Source organism: Ovis canadensis, chromosome X (assembly GCF_042477335.2).
Source record: "Ovis canadensis isolate MfBH-ARS-UI-01 breed Bighorn chromosome X, ARS-UI_OviCan_v2, whole genome shotgun sequence".
NCBI classification, from domain to species: Eukaryota; Metazoa; Chordata; class Mammalia; order Artiodactyla; family Bovidae; genus Ovis; species Ovis canadensis.
This window is the reverse complement of record NC_091727.1, coordinates 56,227,927-56,241,890: the sequence shown is the minus strand read 5'-3', so window position 1 is coordinate 56,241,890 and position 13,964 is coordinate 56,227,927.

Below are 13,964 nucleotides of genomic sequence, written 5' to 3'. Positions count from 1 at the left end.
TTCGAGGTTTTTTGTATTTCCATACAAAGCTTGAAATTATTTGTTCTAGTTCTGTGAAAAATGTGGCTGGTAGCTTGATAGGGATTGCATTGAATTTGTAAATTGCTTTGGGTAGTATACTCATTTTCACTATATTGATTCTTCCAATCCATGAACATGGTATATTTCTCCATCTATTAGTGTCCTCTTTGATTTCTTTCATCAGTGTTTTATAGTTTTCTATATATAGGTCTTTAGTTTCTTTAGGTAGATATATTCCTAAGTATTTTATTCTTTTCGTTGCAATGGTGAATGGAATTGTTTCCTTAATTTCTTTTTCTACTTTCTCATTATTCGTGTATAGGAATGCAAGGGATTTCTGTGTGTTGATTTTATATCCTGCAACTTTACTATATTCATTGATGAGCTCTAGTAATTTTCTGGTGGAGTCTTTAGGGTTTTCCATGTAGAGGATCATGTCATCTGCAAACAGTGAGAGTTTTACTTCTTCTTTTCCAATTTGGATTCCTTTTATTTCTTTTTCTGCTCTGATTGCTGTGGCCAAAACTTCCAGAACTATGTTGAATAGTAGCGGTGAAAGTGGACACCCTTGTCTTGTTCCTGACTTTAGGGGAAATGCTTTCAATTTTTCACCATTGAGGATAATGTTTGCTGTGGGTTTGTCATAGATAGCTTTTATTATGTTGAGATATGTTCCTTCTATTCCTGCTTTCTGGAGAGTTTTTATCATAAATGGATGTTGAATTTTGTCAAAGGCCTTCTCTGCATCTATTGAGATAATCATATGGTTTTTATTTTTCAATTTGTTAATGTGGTGAATTACATTGATTGATTTGCGGATATTGAAGAATCCTTGCATCCCTGGGATAAAGCCCACTTGGTCATGATGTATGATCTTTTTAATGTGTTGTTGGATTCTGATTGCTAGAATTTTGTTGAGGATTTTTGCATCTATGTTCATCAGAGATATTGGCCTGTAGTTTTCTTTTTTTGTGGCCTCTTTGTCAGGTTTTGGTATTAGGGTGATGGTGGCCTCATAGAATGAGTTTGGAAGTTTACCTTCCTCTGCAATTTTCTGGAAGAGTTTGAGTAGGATAGGTGTTAGCTCTTCTCGAAATTTTTGGTAGAATTCAGCTGTGAAGCCATCTGGAAGATGGGCTTTTGTTTGCTGGAAGATTTCTGATTACAGTATCAATTTCCGTGCTTGTGATGGGTCTGTTAAGATTTTCTATTTCTTCCTGGTTCAGTTTTGGAAAATTGTACTTTTCTAAGAATTTGTCCATTTCTTCCACGTTGTCCATTTTATTGGCATACAACTGCTGATAGTAGTCTCTTATGATCCTTTGTATTTCTGTGTTGTCTGTTGTGATCTCTCCATTTTCATTTCTAATTTTAATTGAAGGCTAATTACTTTACAATATTGTGGTGATTTTTGCCATACCTTGACATTAATCAGCCATGGGTGTACATGTGTACATATTTTAAAAAGGATGTATGGCAAAAACAAATACAATATTTTAAAGTAATTAACCTCCAATTAAAATAAATAAATTTATATTTTAAAAAATTTAAAAATAAAAAGGATAAAATTAATGGGACTTGGTTACTTGATTGGATTGCTGGGGAGCAAAGGGAAGCAGTTAAGGATGACTTACTGGTTTCTGTAGTGAGGAGTTTGTGGATATGGATCAATTTATTGAAAATTAAAATACAGAAGAAGGAACAGGTTTCAGGGGAGATAGACGATAAGGCTTGTTTTGTAGATGTCGAATTTGAAGAGCACAGGAAACATCAGTGTGAAGATTTTCAGCAGGCTTTTGGACACAAATATTAAGTTCCAGGCAAGATAATATAGATGTAGATTTGGGAGGCACTTTATTATCAGAAGTACTTGAAACAAAGAGTGAATTTACTGTCCAAGGGAGAGTTTGTAGAGGAAGAAGCAATAACAAGAAGGAGAGTCTGGGAAAACTCTTCATTTGAGAAGAAGGTAAAGAAGAGTCTAAAAGAATATCAAAGCATAGTTGGAAAAGTAGGAGGAGACTCACGAGCGGAAGACATTACAAAAACTAACATTGGAGAGAGTTTCAAAAGGGGATTGGTCCAATAAGTCAGATTCTTCTAAGAGTCACAGATGTAATTAGAACTGAAAAGTGTCCATTGATTTGACTGAGAGGAGATTACCAGGAAACTTACCACATGGGAATAGTAGGGGCAGGAGCTCCAGTCCAATAGGTTGAGGAGGGAAAGTAATGAGGAAGTGGAGAGACTAAGTGTAAACAACTTACTCTACACGAGTGGTTATAAAAGGGAAAAGGACGATCTTCCAACTTCCAGAATGGCTATGGAGCTGAAGGAAATTTCTCCCTCAGAAAAACATTTAGTAAGCTGGCAAAATTATCAAAGTCTCTGGAGATTGATCAAAGGTCTTAACAAAGTTGAGAAATGTTTATTTTAAAAATATATAAAAACAAGAATAGTGGAAAGAGGCCAGGGCTTTTGGGGCAGATATTGCAGCCATGCCTGGCAGCTCTGTCATGCAGAACTATTTCAACAGTCTCTGCTGCCAAGTGATGATTCTCATCTCCCCAGACCCCTGGGATGGATAAGCTATTTTGTGTGCTTTTGGAAGTTGGTAAACTTCAGCAATTCATTTTCCATAGCTCTGTTACATGGAAGATCTATATACAATAGGTGGCAGTAGCTAGGATGCACCTGTTCCCCACCCCAACTCCCACGATATATGGAGAATCCAGGCAGGGCAGGGCAGCTGATAAAGAAAATAGTCCTTCTTTCCAGCAGAGCTCTGTCTTATGAGAGAGCTGTTCCAAAGCACTTGGTAGTTGAGTCATAGCTCCCACAATGCCAAGATTTCCAGGGTAGAAGACCTATTCCAGGTAGAGTCAGTGACCAGTGAACACTGCAGATCCTATCTTCTCCAGTTCTTAACTGCAAAAATGCATACTACATTGTGTCAGCAACTGGGGGTGACACCAGAGCCTCCTGCATGTACCAGAGCCTCCTGTATACTCAGGCACACACAAACATACACCACTGACTCTAGAGGGAGGATCTAGGTGGAGTATCTAGTGCCTAACAGGTTTCCCATTTCTTATTCCCACTCCACCCACCAGTTCCTGATCTATAATGCAAAACTTCTTCCCAGAAGCAGATCTGAGCAAGCCTAAAAGACTGGCAACACTGTATCTCTGCCAAGGAATGCAACTACAGTTAGATCAGACTGTGGAGCAATTTATGCTGCAAAGCATTCTTGAAAACTATAGAGCAATCATCAGCAATTAACAGAGGCCAACAGCTGGGTATAATACTAATAGGAGCAGATTAGCCACAAGTTTAATAAGAACACCAGGGAGAGAGATAGTCAAGGAGAGACAGATTAAAACTACAGTCATTCCTGGTGGGCAGGAAAACTGTGTATGTCTAAGGCTGTACCCTCTGACGAGCAACAGAAGCTCTGTATCAAGGGAGAAATAGACTTCACTGAAATAGTCCAACTAAATCACAAAACAAACAAATAAACAATCAAGCAATAAAAACCTAAACTGGAGAGAGGAAATCTATATCCAGAACTGTTTTACTATATTATCTAAAATGTCCATTTTAACAAAAAATTGGAACATGCAAAGAAACAGAAAAGTATGATCCATATACAGGAAAAAAAGCATGCAATGGAAACTGCCTTTGTGGGGACCTGGATATTGACTAAGTAGGCAAAGACTCATTATAAAGGTGTTCAACTAGGTAATAAAAATCTTTCTTAAAAATTAAAAGAAGTATGATGACATATCTTACAAAATAGAGAAATTATAAAAAGAATCAAAATGAATTTCTAGATTTGAAAAGTACAATAACCAAAATGAAAAAAAGTCAGTAACAGGGCTCAACAATAGATCTGAGTGGGCAAAAGAAAGAAAAAATCAGTGAACTTGAAGATAGATTTAAAATATTAGGCAATCTGAACATAGAAGAAAAAGAGCAAAAAACAATTGAACAGGGATTCAGATAAATATGGGACCTCATTCAGTATACCAATATATGCATGGTGGGAATACCAGAAGGAGAATAGAGAAATGAACAGGAAAGTACATAGAAATATTGGTTGAAATTTTCCCAAATTGATTGAAAATATTAATCTACATATGTAAGAAGATCAATAAAGTCCAAGAAGAATAAATTTAAGAAGATCCACATACAAACATATTGTAGTCAAAATGCTGAAAGACGACAAAGAGAAAATCTTGAAATCAGTGAGAAAAAATTGATTCATTATGTTCAAGGATGACACAATAAGATGGATAAATGGCTTCTCATCAGAAACAATAGAAGCCAGGAAGCAGTGACATGACATCTTAAAAGAGGTAAAAAATCTGTCAAGCAAGTGTCTGATACAGTTGACGTTTCAACAGAGAGTTTGAACTGTGTCAGTGCACTTTTACATAATTTTTTTCAGTAGTCAATACTGTCATACCACACAATCTATGGTTGATTGAACCCAAGGATGCAAATATGTGGTTCCTCTGTATCCAAGGTTTGCCTGTATCTACAGATGTAAAAGAATCACATATAAAGAAAACTGACTTTAAGTTATATAAAGATTTTTGACTACAAGGAAGGTTGGCACCCCTAACTCCTGCATTGTTCAAGGATCAACTGTAAGTAGTAAAAGTATCTTTCAGAAAGGAAGAAGAAATAAAAGACATTCTCAGATCAGCAAAACCTGAGAGAACTTGCTGATAGCAGACATTGATTTGCAAGAAATATTAAAGAAAGTTCTTCAGGCTGAAAGCAAGTGACACACCAGATAGTAATTAAAATCCATAAGAAAGAAATGAATACTTATAAAGGTAATTATGTAAAAAATTATAACAGTAGAGCCAATTTAAAAGCAAATTTTTCAACAGATATGCAAAGTCTTAAACATCAGCTTGCAACCACATATCCCACCCCAACGTGCTGCCAAGATCATACACAAACCTAGTAGCAGATCAAGGACTAAATAAATTACAACGAAGAAGCCTAAAGTGACCTAAAGCCATTCAATGACATGAGAAACATACAGACTGTATTCAAATGAGCTATGAGACTTTTGCATGTATGAAATTGTTATGGGCCCATGATATTTCCAGGTTATACTCCAGTGATTTTCTTACACCATTGAATATACTTGAATGTCAAAGACTCTCCTTCTGTCCTAAGCTCATTTCAGCAGGAGTTAAGACTACCAGACCAAGGTAAGGCACTATTCCAATACTTCTGTTTTACCTGGGAAACAAATGTTATCTAAAACAAAGCGAGATGGATGTGAGAGTTGGACTGTGAAGAAGGCTGAGCGCCGAAGAATTGATGCTTTTGAACTGTGGTGCTGGAGAAAACTCTTGAGAGTCCCTTGGACTGCAAGGAGATCCAACCAGTCCATTCTGAAGGAGATCAGCCCTGGGATTTCTTTGGAAGGACTGATGCTAAAGCTGAAACTCCAGTACTTTGGCCACCTCATGCGAAGAGTTGACTCACTGGAAAAGACTCTGATGCTGGGAGGGATTGGGGGCAGGAGGAGAAGGGGATGACCGAGGATGAGTTGGCTGGATGGCATCACTGACTCGATGGACGTGAGTCTGAGTGAACTCCGGGAGATGGTGAGGAACAGGGAGGCCTGGCGTGCTGTGATTAATGGGGTTGCAAAGAGTCAGACACGACTGAGCGACTGAACTGAACTGAACTGCAAAGCCAGAGGGATAACTGCCTTGCAGCAATGAAGCCTGGTGCTAACAACTCTTCCTGTACCTCCTACAGTCAGTAAGGTGTGCTGAAATGCCCTTGAGGTACATGCTTCTCACTGTAAGTCAGTCCCACGTGTGCAGGAGACACCTGAGGACAGCAAGTCACAACCCCATCAAAGTTACCTCCCTAACAGGGGAGTTTGAGTCCTCTGCAAACAAAAGTGCCACTTATGCTGATAAGAATAAACAGATATTCTCCATCTTTATCTTAAAGAAAGTAGTAACTCTATGGCATCATGACAGGTTGAATGTAGGTTTTTTGATTTTTTTTTTTAATTGAATTCTGGAAAAACTACATGGACAAGGAGGCCAAATAATCTCAGGATCAACAAATTTCTGAGCCCATGCTCAGTGTAGGATCCTTGAGACTACTGCTTTGCTTAACTTTGTACTTTGCTCACCACAAAGATCTTTCTTTTTGAGCAGTCTTTTGTAGCAAAGTAGACAGTAATATTTTGCTGCTTGTGGATATTGTTCCTCATTAATCCTCATTGCTGTCTAATATCTATGTACAGATAGCCCTAGCATCTTACCCCAAATCCCTCTCATTGTAGATCTACTGCCTTTTGGGTATAAGACATAAGATCTTAGAGGAATTTTTCTTATCCCAGTATGTCCTAGTACACAGGAATTGCCCAATAAAACTTATATGTTGGTTAGTTGATATTTTAAAAAGCAATCATATTTTGAGCCTATGACATATAGAATGTGATCCATTTGATAATAAAAGGGCAAAGGATGCAGGCAGGAAAAAGCTGATTTGGAGTAAGAAAAGGACACCAGATGGTAACTTGAATGCACAGAAAAAAATATAGACAACTGAAAATAGTTAATTAAAAAGGCTACTATAATAAACTGTATAAAATATACTAGCTGTTCTTTCTTCTCTGAGTTTCTTTCAAGTATATAAATTTATACAATATGATAATTAAAACAATATATTTTGGTTTTATCATATATAGATATGTATGTGTATACTCAGCCATTAAGTCATGTCTGACTCTTTGCTAACCTGTGGACCATAGCCTGCCATCCTCCTTTGTCTATGGGATTTTCCAGGCAAGAATATTGGACTGGGTTGCCATTTCCTCCTCCAGGGAATCTTCCCAACCCAAGGATTGAACCCACATCTCCTACATTGGCACAGGGATTCTTTACCACTGACCACCTGGGAAGCCCAGAATAGCACAAAAGAGGGGAAAATATAGATTTATAGGAATAAAGTTTCTACCTCATACTGGAATTTGTTGTTTAGCTGCTCAGTTGTGCCCGACTCTTTCCGATCCCATGGACTGCAGCCCATCAGGCTCCTCTTTCCATGGGATTTCCCAGGCAAGAATACTGGACTGGGTTGCCATTTTCTACTCCACATACTGGAATTAAGTTAGTATAATTCCAAAGTAGATTCTGATAAGTTAAGAGGTATGTGGCCATTCCTAGAGAAAACAGTAAGAATATGACTAAGAATACATAGTGAAAAATCATTAATGATACTAAAATGTTTCACTAAGAATACTCACTCAATGCAAAAAAAGGCATTAAAGGAGGACAGAAAAGACATGAGGCATACAGGAAACCAAAAGTAAAACAAGAGACACGAATCCAATCTCTCAATAATAATATTCAATGTTAATGGATTTGAAAATTCAATAAAAAACGAGAGATCACCAAATTCTGTAAAAAAAAAGCCCACTAAAAGAATGGCATCCAATCATAGGATTATAGAATATTTCCCTTCCCCTCATACCTAACTACAACATCAAGAGTGTTCCTTTATAACAGGCAATTACAGCAAAAACAACAGTGAACTCTTGTCTAGGACAACAGGGGAGACAAAAATGAGGACACTACAGGAAATTGAAGTTTACTACAGAAAACATTAAAGGCAGCTTAACTCCTAGCTAGATAAATATAAAATCTAACACTACAGGCATACTTACTTCAGTTTCTATTTACCCGATACATCATACATCCAGACATCCTGGAATGTGAAGTCAAATGGGCCTTAGGAAGCATCACTATGAACAAAGCTAATGGAGGTGATGGAATTCCAGTTGAGCTATTTCAAATCCTAAAAGATGATGCTGTGAAAGTGCTGCACTCAATAGGCCAGCAAATTTGGAGAACTCAGCAGTGGGCACAGGACTGGAAAAGGTCAGTTTTCATTCCAATCTCAAAGAAAGGCAATGCCAAAGAATGCTCAAACTACCACACAGTTGCACTCATCTCACAGGCTAGTAAAGTAATGCTCAAAATTTTCCAAGCCAGGCTTCAGCAACACACGAACCATGAACTTCCAGATGTTCAAGCTGGTTTTAGAAAAGGCAGAGGAACCAGAGATCAAATTGTCAACATCCACTGGATCATTGAAAAAGCAAGAAAGTTCCAGAAAAGCATCTCTTTCTGCTTTATTGACTATGCCAAAGCCTTTGACTGTGTGGATCACAATAAAATGTGGAAAATTCTGAAAGAGATGGGAATCCCAGACCACCTGACCTGCCTCTTGAGAAACCTGTATGCAGGTCAGGAAGCAACAGTTAGAACTGGACATGGAATAACAAACTGGTTCCAAATAGGAAAAGGAGTACATCAAGGCTGTATATTGTCACCCTGCTTATTTAACTTATATGCAGAGCACATCATGAGAAACACTGGACTGGAAGAAGCACAAGCTGGAATCAAGATTGTCAGGAGAAATATCAATAACCTCAGATATGCAGATGACACCACCCTTATGGCAGAAAGTGAAGAAGAACTAAAGAGCCTCTTGATGAAAGTGAAAGAAGAGAGTGAAAAAGTTGGCTTAAGGCTCAACATTCGGAAAACTAAGATCATGGCATTGGTTCCATCACTTCATGGGAAATGGGGAAACAGTGGAAACAGTGTCAGACTTTATTTTGGGGGGCTCCAAAATCACTGCAGATGGTGACTGCAGCCATGAAATTAAAAGACGTTTGCTCCTTGAAAGGAAAGTTATGACCAACCTAGACAGACAGTATAAACCAAAAGGAAAAAAAAAAAAAAGTAGAGACATTACTTTGTCACCAAAGGCTCGTCTAGTCAAGGCTATGTTTTTTCCAGTAGTCATGTATGGATATGAAAGTTGGACTATAAAGAAAGCTGACTGTTGAAGAATTGATATTTTTGAACTATGGTGTTGGGAGAGTCCCTTGGACTGCAAGGAGACCCAACCAGTCCATCCTAAAGGAGATCACTCCTGGGTGTTCATTGGAAGGACTGATATTGAAGCTGAAACTCCAGTACTTTGGCCACCTCACGCGAAGAGTTCACTCATTGGAAAAGTCTCTGATGTTAGGAGGGATTGGGGGCAGGAGGAGAAGGAACAACAGAAGATTAGATGGTTGGATGGCAGCACCAAATCAACGGGCATGAGTTTGTGTAATCTCCAGGAGTTGGTGATGGGCAGGGAGGCCTGGCATGCTGCAGTTCATGAGGTTGCTGAGTTTTACACGACTGAGCGACTAAACTGAACTGAACTGAACTGATACATCATGTCTGAAAGTGAAAGTTGCTCAGTCGTGTCTGACTCTTTGCAACCCCATGGACTGTACAGTCCATGGAATTTTTCAGGCAAGAATACTGGAGTGGGTAGCCATTTCCTTCTCCTGGGTATTTTCCCTACCCAGGGATCGAACCCAGGTCTCCCACATTGCAGGCAGATTCTTTACCAGCTGAGCCACCAGGAAAGCCCACATCATGTCTAGTTTTCAACAAAAACTTACAAGCGGTCAGTTCAGTTCAGTCGCTCAGTCATGTCTGACTCTTTGCGACCCCATGAATTGCAGCACGCCAGGCCTCCCTGTCCATCACCAACTCCTGGAGTTCACTCAAATTCACGTCCATTGAGTCGGTGATGCCATCCAGCCATCTCATCCTCTGTCGTCCCCTTTTCCTCCTGCCCCCAATCCCTCCCAGCATCAGAATCTTTGCCAATGAGTCAACTCTTTGCATGAGGTGGACAAAGTACTGGAGTTTGAGCTTTAGCATCATTCCTTTCAAAGAACACCCAGGACTGATCTCCTTTAGAATGGACTGGTTGGATCTCCTTGCAGTCCAAGGGACTCTCAAGAGTCTTCTCCAACACCACAGTTCAAAAGCATCAATTCTTTGGCTCTCAGGTTTCTTCACAGTCCAACTGTCACATCCATACATGACTACTGGAAAAACCATAGCCTTGACTAGACAGACCTTTGTGGTAAAAGGCAAAACAAACCGGAATGCCGAATGGTAAGAGTGTTTTGCACATTTACAGCTTTGAGCCATATGGTAACAATTTGTCTACACAGGTTATACAAATAACATGATTTATGTTGAACACCTAGTTTTTCTTGGAATTAGATAGCAATAATGGTTGTATTACATCTGTGAATGTACTAAATGCCCTTGAATCATACACTTTTTTTTTCAGTTTTTTATTTTTTAAATTTTAAAATCTTTAATTCTTACATGCGTTCCCAAACATGAACCCCCCTCCCACCTCCCGAATCATACACTTTTAAATGGCTGATTTTATTTATATGCATTTTACCTCAATAAAAAACAATGGCAATTTTAATAATAAGGTAAATAATAAACATTTCTCCTATAAACCATATAACTGGCTATTAAACATATGGAAAAATTCTCAACATCAGTAGTTGTTAGGGGAATGCAATGAAAACCATGATGTGATACTACTTCACACCCATTAGGATAGCTATAATCAAAAAGACAGATAATGACAACAGTGAGTGAGGATGTAAGGAATTTGAAACTCTCTTGTATTTCTGATGAATATGTAAATCAGTGCAGTTTCTGTGAAAATCAATTTAACAGTCCCTCATAAAGTGAAAAAAAGAATTATTATATAGTCCAACAAATCTGCTCCTAGATATATACCCAAGAAAAATAAAAAGTATGTCTTATTTTCACATGCTGTTTATAGTAGCATAATTCATAACAGTCAAAAAGTGGACACAACCCAAATTTTCATCAAGTGATGAATGGGTAAGTATAATGCACACCCATTCAATGAAATATTATTCTACGATAAAAAGAAATTAAGAATATTCATTACAACATAGATAAATCTTTAAAGTAATATTCCCAATTTAAAAAAATCACAAAAAGCAAAACAATATGAGGAGACAAAGCAAGCATTACAACAAAATTCAGATATGGTAGAAGGTGTGTTAATAGAACTTCCAAAACTGAAATGCAAAGAGAAAAAAGAATGAAAAAGTCATAACAGAATATCTAAGAACTAGGGAAAATTAGAAAATGTGTAACATTAGAAAATGTCTAATTTGTGTACATTAGAAAATGTGTAACATATTTGGGAATATCAGAAATGAAGTAGAGAAAGGAGAAGAAATATTTAGAGTAATAATGGCTGGGAATTTTCCAAAATTAATGACAGACAGCAAATCACAGATTCCAGAAGCTCAAAGAACACTATGCTGGATAAATATCAAAGGATCTGCATATAGGCATATCCCATTCAAACTGCAGAAAGTCAAAGATAATATATCAAGAGATGTAAGAAGTAAAAAAAAAAGAAAAAGTAAGACCATGGAAGGTGGCAGAAATAAACCTCTAGGCAAGCTAGGAATAAAAAGATTTTCTATTAAAAAAAATTACTGAAAAATGCAAATCAATAAAAGGGAATTACCTTAAACTAACAGAATATTTATTGAATATTTTAGAGCTATCACAAAAGTATACTTAAGTATGAAATATTGAAAACTGACCTCTAATTTTGGGAATGGGTGGGAAAATGTTGTCCACTATCAGCCTTTGTATTTGACATTGTACTGCAAATAATATCCAGAATCATAAATAGATTATTGTTTGATAGCATCAATAGTTGAATGGATGACTAAATGGTGATATTTATTCACATCCCAGAGAAGGGAATGGGAACCCACCCCAGTATTCTTGCATGGGGAATCCCATGGACAGAGGATCCTGGGTGGCCACAGTCCATGGGAGTGCAAAGACTCAGACACAACTGAGTAACACACACATATAATCATACAGTGGAATACTGTGCTGCAATGAAAAATAATAAACTATGGCTACACTAAACAATATGAATAAATCTCATAAATAAGGTGATGAACTAAAGAAACCAGACAAAGACAGGTGTACACTGTATTATTTCATTTATATAAAAGTAAAAAATATGTAAAAATAAATTGTTGCTAAATAGAAATAAAGATAATAGTTAAAAAAAAAAAAAAGAAGCCAGAGGGGCGGGGGAATATCTTACCTATAGAGGAGCAAGTGTAAGCATCACATCAATCTTCTCTTCAGAAATAATACATGCACAAAGAGAGTAGAGTGAAATATTTAAAGTTTTGAAAGAGAAAAATCTCCTCTTTCAGAGTGATCCTTCAAAAGTGAAAGAAAGGTGAAAGTTGGTTCCTCAAACCAACTGAAAGTGTAGCAATTTGTCACTAGTAAACCTTCTGTGTGAGAAATGTTAAGAGAAGGAGAAGGAAAGTGATATGTCAGAAACTCAGATGAAAGTAGAATGTTAGAGAATAAACAAAGAAAAAATTTAACAAAACTAAAAGTTGATTATTTGAAAAGACTGGCAAAATTACTGAACTACTCACCAGGCTAACCACAAAAAAAGGACAGAAGACATGAATTACTTATATTAGAAATAAAAGAGAAGTTATCACTGCTGATCACTGGTATTAAAAGGATAATAAAGGAATATGAACAACTCTCTGTCCACAATTTGATAACATAGATATAAGGGACAAATTCTTGAAAGACAGAAGCTACCAAAACTCACACAATGAGGAACAGATATATCCATTATATAAATTAAGTCAATAGTTGATAACGTTCCAAAACAGAAAGCAGTAGGCTCAGATGGTTTCTCTGGTGAATCTACCAAACATTTAAGAAAGAAATGATATCAGTTCTCTATAATCTCTTCTAGAAAATAGAAACAGAATGGACCATTTCCTAACTGATTCTATGAGGACAGCATTACCCTAATATCAAAACCATATAAAGACATTAACAGAAGGGAAACCTGCAGACCAATATCTCTTATGACCATTAATGCAAAAATCCTCAACAAGATGTTGACAAATTGAATCCAATAGTATATAAAGAGAATTATATGCCATGAAAATGGGATTTATACCAAGTGTGCAAATTGTTTCAATGTTCAAAAATCAATTAATATAATTATTATATGGGCAAGCTAAAAATGAAAAACATGATTGTATCAAAGATGCAAAAAGAGCATTTGATAAAATCTGACACCAATTCATGACGTCAATTCTCAGCAAACTAGAAATAGAGGGGAACTCCTTTATCTTGATTTTTTATTTTTCCTTCATTTTGTTTTTATTATAGCATGTTTGCTTAATTTACAGCAATCAGAAAATAAGCTAGGTCTTGTTTTGATCCAAACACTGATGCTTTAAAGGTTGTACACAATATTTGTTAAAAAGAACATATAAAAATACCTTTTTAGAAGCTTCTATAAGAAAGAAAATACAAAGTTTAACCCCACAACTTTCCTCTTTGCTAGAACTGCGAACTACTGCTACAGTTTTAAATAGATTTTTTGTTTAAATTATACATCCAGGAAAATCTAAAAAAAATTAAACGTGCATATAAATGATTGCATAGCAGAACATGAACATTAACTGCAAACAGTAAAGAAATGAGTTAGAAACACTATCAAATATACAAAGGTTCTAGAAACAATCCTTTAAACATATTCCACAAACAGTATTTAAAAACCACCTTTTGTTCTTTACAGACAAGGCCTAAATCTCTAAAACCAAAACTGAAAAAAGTAATCCTCTAAAAGGGTTAGTTTCCCCACAACATTTCTTACTTATGCCTGTAAGCAAGCAATCTAAAATTTTAAAGATGCTAGCTTTTACTCTGAAATGAGACTGGACATATCAAGTCAATTTTTATTGCCCCCACATGATCTCACAGAGAGATGTTAGAAATTTTTATAAAGAGTAGGGTATTATCCTCTTATTTTTATCAGGTACTACACTACATTTTTATAAAGAGTAGGATATTATCCTCTTATTTTTATCAGGTACTACACTACATTTTTATCAGGTACTACAATCAAAAACTCAAAGGGATGTGACTTTCTTGAAATTAATTTTTTCCAAA